This window comes from Myotis lucifugus, unplaced genomic scaffold (genome assembly GCF_000147115.1).
Source record: "Myotis lucifugus unplaced genomic scaffold, Myoluc2.0 scaffold_123, whole genome shotgun sequence".
Lineage (NCBI taxonomy): Eukaryota > Metazoa > Chordata > Mammalia > Chiroptera > Vespertilionidae > Myotis > Myotis lucifugus.
In genome coordinates, this window is record NW_005871171.1 from 3,581,726 (window position 1) to 3,597,246 (window position 15,521).

The 15,521-nt window shown below is 44.1% G+C and overlaps 1 pseudogene; it reads left to right on the forward strand.

Annotated features, from left to right (window-relative positions):
• The first annotated feature begins 4,623 nt into the window (after positions 1 to 4,623).
• Positions 4,624 to 15,224, forward strand: LOC102436992 (annotated as a pseudogene).
• The last annotated feature ends 297 nt before the right edge of the window (positions 15,225 to 15,521 follow it).

Below are 15,521 nucleotides of genomic sequence, written 5' to 3' on the forward strand. Positions count from 1 at the left end.
GGGCACAGGGGGTGCACAGCCCAAGGCCTGTCCGGGCAGAGGGCGCAGGGGGAGGGTAGCGCCCAGGGGAGGGCATCGCCAGGCCACGCTGAAGAAGGCAGCCACTGTCTGGCTCCAGCCACTGGGGAATGTGAACCCAGTGTAGCTGCAAATTTTCACAAAATAATTTCAGAAACTGTGTTAGGTGTAATCTCCTCATATTTAAATGCTGGCACCTGACACACATTATTTTAAAATGTTGTGCAGGCCAAGCACAGCAGTCCTGAGGCTGCCGTCCCATGGCTTCGAACCCTGAACATCAGAAAATGAGAAAGAAGCCCTCTTAGTTCCTATGACAGTTCTGACCTCCAGTTTCGGTCTAAGTTAACTTTGACCAGCAACACTCGCCTGGACCTAAAGCAACCGTTACACCAAGTGCATATAAAGACATTTCCTACAAAATGCATTATTTCTTATGAAACATTTGTGTGGGGTTTGAATGGAGATGAGACCACCTGATAAATAAATTCTTTGTGTATCAGATACCAGGTGGATTTTAACACTTAAAGACAAAATATGGCGTGTTATACTCAGTGTATTCAAAACAGAAATACTCTTCTGAGAGGCAGTATTACTCGATATTTTGCTTTCAAACAGGGAAAATAATCCTCTTTTCATGATACTGTTTTAAGACGTGGCATACTAAGCAATCTGGCCCGCGTTAGCAGGAGGCCAGTGTGCATGGCATATGCCCTCTCCTCTTCTTCGGAGCAGTGAGATGGGACCCTCTGCTCCGGGTCACCCTCACCCGTGTCCCATGCCAAGGAAAGCCTGCCAATTGAAGGAATTGGTGTTCACAAGGGTTGTCCTGTACATACCCAATGGTTGAAAAATCCATGTGAAAAGCATAAAAAGAAACATGGATGAAAAACAACAATCCAATAATATTTATAATAAATCTCTCAATGATGCCAAAAAAAAAAGCATGGTAGCAACCTGGGTTTCAGGTTTATCCTATATAATAAAAGGCTAATATGCAAATCAACCAAAAGGCAGAACAACAGGTCGCTATGACATGCACTGACCACCAGGGGGGCAGATGCTCAATGCAGGAGCTGCCCCCTGGTGGTCAGTGTGCTCCCACAGGGGGAGCACCGCTCAGCCAGAAGCTGGGGTCACGACTGGTGAGCACAGCTGCGGTGGCGGCAGCCTCTCCCGCCTCCACGGCAGCGCTAAGGATGTCCAACTGACAGCTTAAGGATGTTCGGGGAGCGGGCCTAAGCCATCAGTTGGAAATCCCTCAAGGGCTCTCAGACTGCGAGAGGGTGCAGGCCGGGCTGAGGGACGCCCTCCTCCCCAGTGCACAAATTTCATGCACCAGGCCTCTAGTTCTTTAATAATGACTGTGGTGGCAGAGTGGATGGTGTCTGGTGCCCCACACAAGACCCATGGCAGTTCCTCAGGAGGGAGAATGCGTTTGTAAAAATGGAATGGGAGGAAGGGAGGGAGAGTTTGGGGTCAGGTATTGGGCACACGATCCCAGTTTGTCTAGTAAAATGCAACAAAACCTAGAAAGGCTTTCTGGTCATGCTCACTAGTTGCATGTCTTAGGTGGGTAAGTGTTAGGATACATTTTAAGCAAATCCCCAAACCTACTAGAAGTTGGAAGGAAGAAAACAAAGGCTGTGGGAGTTTGGAAAGATGGGCTGTGCTAGGCTGTCAGGTATAGGAGGGCCCGGAGGAGTTCTAAACCTGGAGGAACCTACAGGAGGAGGTGGGAAGAGGTGATAAACCAAACCAATAAGAGCAGCAGTAGGAAGAGAAGGGCTCATTAGAAAGCAACACTTTCTGTGTATGAGGCACAGCACTACACTGTTCTTGTGTCCATTTAACAATGAGGAAAGTAAGGTCCAGCAAGATAAGTAGGTCCAAGCCATACAGATAACAAATGGCATATCATAGATTGGAATCCACCATCCACGCTAGAAGCCAATGTCTCAACCACCATGCTACACTGTCTCCCAAAGTTAGAGACAACAGGGTCATGTTGAAGAAAAGAGGTAAAAACCAAACCAGAGGTGAGAAAACAAAGGATGGCTTCAGAGATGCTGTGAAGGGATGGCTTTGAAAAATCAATGCAGGAACAGTTGAAAGGGAGGAAGGAAGCCATGCTGTCACTCACAGAGAGAGGCGGGGCTGACTCTTGGGATGAATCAGATCTCCCAGCTGCCACAGAACTGAACCATCCTATATAATAAAAGGGTAATAAGCAAATTGACCCTATGGCGGAATGACCGGAACGACTGGTCGCTATGATGTGCACTGACCACCAGGGGGCAGACGCTCAATGCAGGAGTTGCCCCCTGGTGGTCAGTGTGGTCCCACAGGGGGAGTGATGCTCAGCCAGAAGCTGGCTCATGGCTGGCCAGCGCAGCAGCAGTGGTGGGAGCCTATCCCGCCTCCACGGCAGCGCTAAGGATGTCTGACTAACGGCTTAGCCGTTAGTCAGACATCCCCCAAGGGCTCCCAGGCTGCCAGAGGGATGTCTGACTGCCAGTTTAGGCCTGGTCCTGGTAGCGGGCCTAAGCTGGCAGGTGGACATCCCTGAGGGTCCCGGACTGCGAGAGGGTGCAGGCCAGGCTGAGGGACGCCCCTGAGTGCATGAATTTTCGTGCACCAGGCCTGTAGTGTTTAAATATGTACCCACAGACTATGAAATCTGACCACCAATCAATTTCTCAAAGTTATAAGCAGAGCAATTGACTTCCTAGAAAGAGCAGTTCAATTCTATGAGACATGAGTGTGTATGCATGAGTGTGTTTACTGATAACACATTATACCGGCATCTCAAAGTACCTCTAACCTAGCTCTCACTCTTTTGTTCATTATAATTAGCTCTTTCAAATCAGCTGCACATATATATTTATATTTTTATGACCAAGATGGAAAAAATTTTTCTCAATAAGAAATGTCCTCCCAGGACCTCCTCCCATCCTTCTGTATATGAGAGAAGGCCATGCAAGTGCTTCAAATACTGATATTTAAAACTGCGTCAGAAAGTCCACTCACCAGCACTAGGAAGGTTCACAATTATTTTTCATTGGTGAGATAAGTAGATTCAAGACAAATGACAGCTGAAAAGATTGTGTGTCAATATCTAAGAGCCTCAGGCCTTGAGAACTACTGGAGGCCTGGAGCTCAGTGGTACTAGGAAAGAACCCTGTCACATTTCAACTAGAAAGTTGGTCAAGTCTGCCATCAAAATAGTGTTATTTGCTCCTCAAAGTAAACCTTCCATATGAGATACCTGCTGGAGTATGTGAGTGCAGCGAAGAGGGACTTCAGGCCTCACACCAACAAGTCGCAGGCTTATCTGGGCTTGCTTCCAATACCTCTCTGTCCCTTTGGCAGATTCTGGATAAAGCTTGTATTCCACACAGTTGCCATGGGGCGGGGAGGGTGTGAGAGGAGGAAATGTCACCGCTGTCCACGGCTATGGCAGCAGCTTCCATTTTGCCCACGAGACTCTGACAGTTTGGAACGGCCAACGTGGCTCATTTCGGTGCTCAATTACCTTACCTGTGGCCAACGAGCATCAGCCTGGTGCCGACTCAGCAGCTAGAACGTGACCTCAGCAACCCACTTGGTGGTGATGGTTGAAACAGTTGGAATAAATGATCCAGCCAGACACTGATTTCTCCTTTCACAAAGGCTAGCCCTATTACATGTCACAACAAGTGACCATAGCACATAACTATCAATAATTTCTTTACATGTAAATGGATTAAACTTGCCTACCAGAAGACTGTGGCTGAACAGGAAGAACAACAAAACCCATCTATATGCTGCCTACAAGAGACTCAATTTAGATGTAAGGACACACAGATACTGAAAGTGAAGGATGGAAAAGGTATCTCATGCAAATGGAAATCAAAAGAAAGCCAGAGTAGCTATATTTATATCAGCCAAAATAAACTTTAAAACAAAGACTGTAGTAAAGGACAAAGAAAAGTGTTACATAATAATAAAAAGTGTCAATTATAAAAGAAGATATAATGTTTATGCACCCAACATAGGAGCACCTAAGTATATAAAGCAAATATTAACAGCCCTAAAGGGAGAAAAAGACAGCATTAATAAATACTAGGGGACTTCAATACCCAACTTACAGCAAGGGACAGATCATCAGACAGAAAATCAATAAGGAAGCATCGACCTAAAATGACACGTTAGAGGATTCCATCCAACAGCAACAGAGGACACAATCTTCTCAAATGCACATGGGACATTTTCCAAAACAGATCATAATTCAGGCCACAGAACAAGTCTAAATAAATTTACAAGAATTGCAATCATATTTAGCATATTTTCAGACCACTGTGGTATAAAACTGGAAGATAATTGCACAAAGAAAACTGGGTGCACCTGCTATGGGAGCTAGGGGCCCAGAAACCATGCCTGAAGTAGTGGGTGCACTAACATGCCCCATGGTCGCAGCGCTGGCTGTGACCACCGCTTTATCGTTTTTCATTGGAGGGTCAGCTCTACCAAGCAGAATATGCTTTTAGGCTACTAACCAGGATGCCTTACATGAGTACCAGTAATTGTCAGAGGGAAAGACAGTGCAGTGCTGTCACACAGAAGATAGCCGACAAATCACTGGATTCCAGCACAGTGACTCCCTTATTCATAACTCCCCTATTCGGGAGCCGAGAACATTGGCCGTGATGACAGGAATGACAGCTGACAGCAGACCCAGGTACAGAGGGCGTGCTATGAGGCGCTCACTTGAAACACAGGCATGGCTGTGAGACTCCTGTGGACATGCTGAGTAAAAGAACTGCTGATATGTCCCAGGTCTACACACAGAGCTGGAACGAGGCCCCCGGGTGGCCGTCTGATGTTACTGGGGACAGATGCAGAATAAGGCCCTCAGGTGTGCAGGTGTGACCCTGCAGGTTACTACTGTGGGTTTAAAGCCACTGCAGCAGGAGTTAAACAAACCGAGTCAATCAACTTTCTTGAGGAAAAAAAAGTGAAGAAGAAATTTGCTTGGACATTTGAACAGACAGAGGAAATTGCAATTACATGCCTGTCTACTGTTCTATTAATTAATTTCAAACCTTCAGGAATTGAAGTTGGAGAAGTAACAGCTGAAATTCCTAAATCCAGGATCCTTACAGAAGCAGAGATGACGCTCACCCGCTGCTGCAGCGGAGAGACTGAAATTGCAGTTAGTTTACCAAATCCATGATGCACTTGCCTGCGTGCTTGGTAACAACAGACCAACATTATGGCGGCTCCTGGACTGGAAAAGGGACCGCTCCCATTCCTCCTGCCCCGGAAACGGGTAGGACTCTATATAAATAAAAAAAGTGTGGGATTATTTTTGCAGGTGGGGGGATGGGGAGGGACGAAAACTAGAAAAGTCACTAATATCTGAAGATTAAGCAACATGTTACTGAACAATTAATGGGTCAAAGAAGAAATCAAAAGAGCAATAAAAAGTATCCTGAGGCAAATAAAAATGTAACATACACAAATTTATGGATACAGCAAAAGCAGTTCTAAGAGGAAAGATCATGGCAATAAATGCCTACCTAAGACACAAGAAAATCTTAAATAAATGACCTAACTTTAAACCTTACGGAACTAGAAAAAGAAGAACAAAGGAGCCAAATTTAGTAGAAGGAAGGAAACAATAAAGATCAGAGCCGAACCCTAGCCAGTTTGCTCGGTGGATAGAGTGTCGGGCCATGGACTGAAGTGTCCGGGTTCGATTCAGGTCAAGGGCACGTATCTCTGTTGCAGGTTCCATCCCAGCCCTGATTGGGGCATGTGCGGCAACCAATTGATGTGTCTCTTTTTCTTCTTTTTTTTGAAAAATGAAAAATGTTTCTCTGTCTCTCCCCTTCCCTTCTACCTTTTCAAAAATCAATGGAAAATTATCCTCCAGTGAGGATTAACAAAACAAAAAAAAAATTAGAGCACAAATAAATAAAAGGGATTAAAAAGACAATAAAAATATTAATGAAACTAAGAGCTGGTTCTTAGAAAAGATATACAAAATTGACAAATTTATAGTTAGACATACCAAGAAAAAAAGAAAACTCAAATAAAGAAAATAAGCAATGAGAAAGGATATTTTACAACTGATACCATAGAAACATAAAGGATCATAAGAGACTACTCTGGATCAATTACATGCTAACAAATTGGACAACTGAGAAGTGCATAAATTCCTGGAAACCTAGATTTCACCAAGACTGAGTCATGATGAAATAGAAAGCTCCACAGACCGATTACTTGTCAGGAGATTGAATCAGTAATCAAAAACCTCCCAACAAACAAAAGTGTAGGACCAGACAGATTTACTGGTGAATTCTATCATACACTCAGAAAGGAATTAAGAGCAATCTTTCTCATATACTGAATATTAAAAGATAATGATGAAAGAACTGAAGACACAAATAATAGAAAAATATTCCATGTTCATGGATTGAAATAATATTGTTAAAATGTCCATATCACCCAAAGCAATATACACATTCAGTGTAATACTATCAAGAATCCAAGGGCATTTTTCAGAGAAATTATAGAAAATTGGCATGGAACCATATAAGACTATGAATACCAAAGCTAAAGGCATCATACTCCCTTATTTCAAACTATATTACACATCTAATTATTATGTTAATTAAAACAATATGGTACTGGCATAAAAACAGATACCTAAATCAATGGTACCGAAAAGATAGCCCAGAAATAAATGCAATCATATGTATTTATTTTATGACAAAGGACCCAAGCATATACACTGGGAAAAGAACAGCCTCTTCAATAAATGGCAACCCACAGAAAGAGAGGATATAGTTGCAAATTATGTATCTGAGAAAGAACTACTATCTAAAATATATAAATAATTCATACATCTCAAGAACAAAACAAAACAAAACAAAAAAACAATTCAATTAAAAACAGGCAGAAGATCTGAATAGACATTCTCCCAAGAAAATATACAGGTGGCCAAAAGCCACATAAAAAAGATGCTCTAAATCATTAATCAACAGGGAAATGCAAATTAAAATCACAATATCACCTCACACCTGTTAGAATGGCTAATATATATTTTTTTAAAAAAGCAAGAAATGACAAATGTTACTGAGGATGTGGAGAAAAAGGAACTTTTGTGCATAGTTGGTGGGAGTGTAAACTGGTGCAGTCATTACAAAAAACAGCATGGAGTTTCTCAAAAAGTAAACAGAACTACCATATGTATTTATCTGAAGAAAATGAAAAAAACTCATTTGAAAAGATATATGCTGGATTATTTACAACAGCCAAGACATAGAAGCAACCAAGTGTCCATCAATGGATGAATGAGTAAAGAAATTGCAGTATACAAATATATACAAAATATTATTCAGCCATCAAAAACTAAAATCTTGTCATTTGTGACAATATGAATGGAACTCAAGGGCATTATAGTAAGCGAAATAAGTCAGGCTAAGAAAGGCAAATATTGCATGTTTCTCTTATATGTGGAATCTAAAACAACAACAACAAAACCAAGCTCATAGATACAGAGAACACACTGATGGTTGCCACAGCAGGGGGTGAAGGAGTTGGGAGAAGTGTTTGATTTTTTAAATTTAAATAAATCAAGTTATTAAGAAAATAGAGGTAGTGGTAAAAGCAGAGTTTTTGAATCTTCCCAAATCCTCACATAAAAACAGAACTGCCTAAGGCTAAAACTGAAAACCCATGGACATATTTACAACAAAAGTGGTAACAGGCATTACCTCAAACAACAAAGTACGAACAAGTGTGGAAAAGCTAACACTGATTGCCCTGGCCAGTGTGGCTCAGTTGGTTGGAGCATCATCCCATACACTAAGGGGTGGCAAGTTCAATTCCTGGTCAGGGCACATGCCTGGGTTGTGGGTGCGATCCCTGGTCGGGGGTTGGGCGTGTGCCCAATCTCTCTCTCTCTCTCTCTCTCTCTCTCTCTCCCCCCCAATCTCTCTGTCATTAAGAAAAAAAAAATAGCCAACACTGACCACAAATCTTACAGAGCAGCAGCCTCTGTTGTAAAGAAGCAGAGGGAAAACACAGGGCAACTGAAGGAGCTGAGAAAGAGAACCCCCCGAACTGTAATAAGTACTAAATAAAAAGTGCGATGAGCCTATTTACAACAGCAGTGGAACCTGGGGAAGGTGATGCCTAGTCTAATAAGGAGTCAGTGTGAGAGACTGGTTTTGAGCACGGAAAAAACTTACCTATAGAACTAAGATTAGAACAGGATTAACAGGGGAAAGTATACCACAAATGGCTATTTGCACTAAAAAGATAGACATAATAAGCCATTAAAAATAATAGAGATTGGAATAGTATGTTCTTGGTAATCATAACTGTAGACTGTAGTATGAGCATTGTTATTCTGCAACTGTTGCACGGGCATGTACCTGGGTTGCGGGCACATCCCCAGTGGGGGATGTGCAGGAGGCAGCTGATCGATGTTTCTCTCTCATCGATGTTTCTAACTCTCTATCTCTCTGCCTTCCTCTCTGTAAAAAATCAATAAAATATATTTAAAAAAAAATAATAATAATAGAGATTAGGAATAGTATGTTCTTGGTAATCATAACTGTAGATTGTAGTATGAGCATTGTTATTCTGCAACTGTTGCACGTATCAGATGGAACAATAAGCAAATTAGTAATTACATACTCTAAGTCTGTCATCCCTATACTCCTGAGAACCAGGATTCTCAAGCAAGGAACAATGGAGACAAATATCTATACTAATAAAAGGGTAATATGTTAATTAGACCAGATAGACCGGATGTCTTCCGGACATCATTTAGATGTCCTTCCTGACAAAGCTGGGGCCCGGGCGAAGCTGCCCGGAGTCCCGGGTACCCACGACTGGCCCTGGTGAAGACAGCCTGGGTCCCGGGTGCCTGCAGCCAGCCATAGGGAGGGAAGCCCGGGTCCCAATTGCCTGCGGCCGGCCAGAGGAAGGGAAGCCTGGGTCCCAGTTGCCTGAGGCTGGCTGAAGGAAGGAAGCCTGGGTCCCGGGTGTAGGGGCCGAGTCAGAGGCGGTTAGGGGCAATCAGGCAGGCAGGGAGAGGTGTTAGGGGAGATCAGGCAGGCAGGCAGAGGCAGTTAGGGACAATCAGGCAGGCAGGCAGGCAAGCTGTTAGGAGCTAGCTGTCCCGGATTGCGAGAGAGATGTCCAACTGCCAGCAAACCTGCAGTCGGACATCCCCCGAGTGGTCCCAGATTGTAAGAGGGTGCAGGCTGGGCTGAGGGACCACCTTTCCCCCACCATGCATGAATTTTGTGCACCAGGCTTCTAGTGTAATAGATAAGCTGACTAAAAGCCCTCTACTCCTGAATATGAAGTGGAAATAGTATGAATTCATGAGACCTAGACACAATGACCAATTCAGCAACAATGAGCATTGTTAGCACTGAGATAATTGTCTTGAAACACAAATTTCCACTAAAAAAAGCAAAGTGGCCAATTTCAATTCTCAGGCAAGAAATATAAGGTGAGTCTGAAACATCTTGTCCCAGCAGTGAGCCAAGAAGCGACGAAGACCAGTGGGATTATCTCAGGAGGACAAGGAGTCGATGTAAAGAAGTTCCATGATCAGCCCTAACCAGTTTGGCTCAATGGATAGAGCATCAGCCTGCGGACTCAAGGGTTCCAGGTTCGATTCCGGTCAAGGGAATGTACGTTGGTTGCAGGCACATACCCAGTGGGGAGTGTGCAGGAGACAGCTGATCGATGTTTCTCTCTCATCAATGTTTCTAACTCTCTATTCCTCTCCCTTCCTCTCTGTAAGAAATCAATAAAATATATTTAAAAAAAAGAAGTTCCATGATCAGATGGATAATTTGATCTTCAATTAAAAATAAGAAATTCCATGGATTAAAACCAACTAACATTTAAATTCATGATTTGGAAATATATTAAAACTAGAGGCCCAGTGCACAAAATTCATGCACAGGTGGGGTCCCTACACTTGGCCGGTGATCAGGGCTGATCGGGGCCAGGCCAATTGGGGCCAGGCCGATCAGGGCTGGGCCGGAGAGGAGGCAATGGTCGCCGGGCCGGGCACAGAAGGAACGTACGCCGGATGCCAATGCCACCATCACCGGCACCCCCCACCACACAGCTCCCTGCCCCACTCCTCCTTCCCTCACTGCCACGCCACCACCACGGTGGCCAGGCGGGGGGCCGATTGGGGCCTGCTGGGTGGGGGGAGGGACAGGGAATGGGAGGTTGGCCGCCGGCCCAAAGGAGGGAGCCAGCCCTCTACCCCCCTGGGAAAGGGGCTGCAACCACCACCACCATCCCCAGTTCCCTGTCCCATCCCGGGGGCCTGCCAGCCAGGGGGAGGGATAGCAGGAGGTTGGCCGGCCGGGGAGGTTCACTGTGGGAGCGCACTGACCACCAGGGAGTAGCTCCTGCATTAAGCGTCTGCCCCCTGGTGGTCAGTGTGCGTCATAGCAACTGGTCGTTCTGGTGGCTTAGGCTTTTATATATATAGATGTACTGGTTGCTTTCAGAGGGTGACATAAAACCAATTCATTAGTTTTAAAAAATGTGGACAGTTGGAAAGAACCAGGCATTTGTCCTCTATTTCTTTTTCTTTGGTAATCCTCACCTGAGGATATTTTCCCACTGATTTGATTTTCAGAGAGAATGGAAGGGAGGGGGAGAGACACAGAGAGAGAAACATCAATGTGAGAGAGACACATCGATTGGTTGCCTCCTGCACACACCTCAACCAGGGCCGGGGATCGAGCCTGCAACCAAGATACTGGCTTACCCTGAATCAAGCCAGGGACCCTTCAGTCCTCAGGCTGACCCTCTATCCACTGAGCCAAATGTTTTCCTTTTTCTAAAATAAATTGTTATGGATTTCAGAGAGGAAGGGAGAGATAGAAACATCAATGATGAGCGAGAATCACTGATCTGTTGCCTCACTGAGGATCAAGCCTGCAACCCAGGCATGTGCCCTGACCGGGAATCAAACTGTGACCTCCTGGTTCATAGGTCAACACTCAACCACTGAGCCATGCCGGCCCGGCTATCCTTTATTTCTACATAAAGAGTTTCACCGAGTAACCAAAGAATAGATGACAATTACAAAAGTATTCCAGCTAATACAATAGAATTAGAATATCACCATTTTGCAACTCCCAGTGAATTATTGGATCTAGGCAGTGAGCATTAATGACTGTTAACACTACAAAAAGAAAGAATAAGGGAGTATGTCCCTCCTGAATGAAAGAACACACCATCACTTAGAGTCCTGCCAAGGGATCAAACGTGAGCCTCTGAGCCCAGCCGCCAAGGTGCAGGAATGGAGAAGACGTGAGAGGCAGGGGACGAACTCTGGGAAGCTACAGCTCAAGTGGCAGGCTCTCCAGAAGGGGCAGTGCAAAGAGAAGAAAGGAAAAGAGAGAAACTTGTACATTAAGAAACTTAGAAGACATGTCAACTTTTACAAAATGGGCAGTACTAAATTATGGTGTCTATGGATGCACATGTACGTAATAAAATAATCAAGTGAAATGATTACTATCAGTCCTGGTTACCTCTGGAAGGCACTGGAAGTGGGATATGGCACCTGAGGGGCTGGCAAAGTTTGGTTTCTTGACTTGAATGGTTGTTATGAATGCTTATCGCCCCAAATACATTACACAACTGCATGTATTAGAATTTATCTCAAATACACGAATATTGGCTATTTCTTGAAGCCATGACAAAGGGCATACACACTTTCCAGATGGGAGATGGATAATGTAAAACCCTTTTACAGCATTAAGTAGCAGGAGCCCAAGAAGTCCATGGATCTGATTTAAAAGTGCTATTTTGTGATACAAGAAACTTTCCTCTCAAGGGCAATGTAGCTGTGCTAGAAAAGTTTAATAAACTCTTCCTGGCTACGGATTGATAACTGATCATTTTAATCACTGTTAACATTTGTTAGACGAGAGAAGGCAAGGCTATGGCAACATAAAGTAGCAGAGTCCCTGCCAAATGGAAACTCCAAACAAGGCACCTAAGACACAGGACCAAAGTCCACGGAGGAGCAGGAACTGGGGACCCTTCGGCCAAACACCTCACCCCGTCCTACTGTCAAGCTCACCGGAGGTACGAGGAGGAAGCTCCTCTGAAGAGACTTGAAGGAGGTGTATGAAATGGAACAATGAAAGCTTGGCCGATGGAGTCATAACATGCTTTCAAGCAGAGCAAATGACCTAGAGAAATGGGAGGCAAGATGTTGACAGGCCAAAATGGGATCTACAAAATGTTACACACAGAACGGAGGGCCTAAAAATAAATAATTTAAAGGTAAGAATAGAGAACCTCAAAGAACAAATGTACAAAAAGGCAGGGGTGTCCGCTAATATCCTTCCCTCATTGGCAGGTCAAGCATAATAGCTATAGAAGAGGACAATTATTAAGGAGGCATTTTGAATAAAGTAGAAAAAGGGAGGGAGGAAAGAAACACCCTAACTACAAAATTCCCTCCCCACAGGGTCTTTAATCACCAGGGAGAATATCAATATTTTCTGTGAAATAATGTAATCAATGCTAAAGCATGACGAGGAAAAATACAGGACTATGGGACCCGTGCTCCAGCGCCAACAAGAGGGCACCCAGGTGCCTCAGAGCCGGAGGGCGTGACAATCAGAAGGGTCCACCTGGTCCTCATGTGAAGTGCTACCCAAAGGACAGGCTCACTTACAGTCCAGGTGAAAGCCGCCTGCGTGGAACATGATGCTAGAGTGGGGTCAGGGCAAGTAAGAAGAAGAGAAACAACAGTCAACAGGGCCTCATTTCCCCACTTTGCCGTCGGAGCTCTTCAATCTCAGAAAGGCCAACGTACACTCTGTGGCTGGGTGTGACCCAAACACTCCGTACCGCGCTCCCACATCTTCTGTCGAGAAAGATTTGGCAACTGAAATCTATTATGATGTCAAAAGGTAGCTGACAACATCAAATGTATCCTGCTGAGTTGATGCCTCACATGGTTAAATGTACAACAGCAGTTATCGTAAGAACTACAAAATTAACCAGTGATTCCTAGTTCATTGACATAAATAATGGTAAAGACGTGGCTAACGTCCAAGCAGCTTTACCACTGTTTAATTTGTCAAAATCTATCAAGAGCATCGCAACCACAACCTGTCCTCCAGGTGCACCGTCATCCCCACACTGAGACCAGCCTGGGTGCAACCCCGTCAGACTGCGTCATCCAAAGGCCCCATGAGGGCTCTGCTCGCAGCTCTCAACTCCTCTATGTGTCAGCATCTCACTCCTGCATAACACCATTCTGACTCTCAATTCCTGAAGAGCATTTAAAAGTTGGCTCTAATTTTGTGAGATATGTCTGTCTGCTTTCAAATTAGTTCTTCATTATAGTGTTAAGGTTCCAATTGGGCTCAAATTAGCAAGATTTTCTGTTTACTTCATATTGGTAAACCAAGAATGCTGGTGCTAGAGTGGTTAGCTGACGGCTGTTGGGAAGCCCAGAAGGTAGGGAGGCCACAAGTTAAAAAGAAATAACAAAAACAGTAATTCCTTTCTCAGAGAAACTTAAGATACAGAACCTCTTGGCTTCCTCCACCAACAACCAACCCTGTGACATATGCTCCCAGATGACAGAGAAGGAAAATGTCGTTAACATGTACAATCTCTTCTGAAAAACCGTATCTCACTCATAATGAAGTTAAAAGCATGGCTAACCGATTTCACTGCTCATTGATAAACACCGAAATGTGGTTAAGGATAACAAAATGGCTAAAGAAATAAAGAAATCAAAGACAAATGACTTTTAAAAATGTATTCAGTGAGGAATTCTCTTTTTACATATGTGTGTGTTTGCCCCACCCCCTGCTTTCTCATTGACATATGTCTAGAACAAATTTAACATACTGCTGCAAAGGAAAAAATTCAATGTTTGGCCATAATACTGCTAGCAAAACAATCAGCAAGCGGCATCACTGTCCACGTGGGAGCTGTGTGTGCACCGGTGGCGAGGCAGGGAGTTCCAACTCAGGACTCGCCCTAATACAACGAGTGTAGGAAGACGCTTAATAGACACTAAGTAAATCTAGCACATACTACTTGTGCCTAAATTGGTTTATTTCACGTTTCTGTGTTTGGGCAGAAAAGCAATTTCTGTCTGACAGATGCACCTGGAGTTTGCCGCGTGGCCCACACACAGAATGGGCAGTAGAGCCGTATTAGGAACAACGAGAAAATTCCATTTTATTCTAATTTTCTAAAAAAAAAAAAAAAGGCATATTTTCCCCATGGAACATGTTTGCATTGGGTTAGTCCATGTCTACGGAGCCAGTGAAGCATAGAGGTGGAACACTGACTTACAGCAGGTAAGGCAAAGCCCTTTGCCCTCAGTTGGACTCTACTGGCTGCCACAATAATAAAATACATGAGCCACCACCCTTCACTCCTCTTTGCCTGCAAATATGGCCTAAACACCTCTATCAGTGCCAGAGCTGCCCCATTATAAGACTAAGCTTTTCCATTAGTGTGTAATTTTTAAATCCTAAAACTGAATGAAGTCCTGGAAGCAGGTACATAACAAGAGTGCTCTTTTTGGTCTCAAGAAAGTCTTCACCTACAAAACAGGGTCCCTGATGAGAGAAACAGACAATTCAACAACAATAGCTGGAGACTTCAATACTCCACTAACAATACTGCCTAGAACTAGGGAGAAGATCAATAAGAAAATAAAAGACACAAGCAATATCAGGACAGATAGACATCTAGCAGACACCTAGCACACACCTACAGACATCTACCAGACACCTACAGACACCTACAGACATCTACCAGGCACCTACAGGCACCTACAGACATCTACCAGAAACCTACAGGCACCTACAGACATCTACCAGACACCTACAGGCACCTACAGACATCTACCAGAAACCTACAGGCACCTACAGACATCTACCAGACACCTACAGGCACCTACAGACATCTACCAGAAACCTACAGGCACCTACAGACATCTACCAGACACCTACAGGCACCTACAGACATCTACCAGAAACCTACAGGCACCTACAGACATCTACCAGACACCTACAGGCACCTACAGACATCTACCAGAAACCTACAAACATCTACAGGCACCTACAGACATCTACCAGACACCTAAAGACACCTACAGACATCTACCAGACACCTAAAGACACCTACAGACACCTACAGACACCTACCATAAACTTACAGACATCTACAGGCACCTACAGACATCTAGCAGACACATACAGACCTACAGGCACCTAAAGACATCTAGAAGACACCTACAGACACTCAGCAGACATCTATAGAAAAGTCCACCCAACAACAACATGATATACTCTTCTCTAGCACACATGGACACTCTCAAGATAGACTATAAGCTGGGCCATAAAACAAACCTCAATAAATTAAAAATTACTGAAGTAATACAAAATATAGGCTCTAATTAAAATGAATTAGAA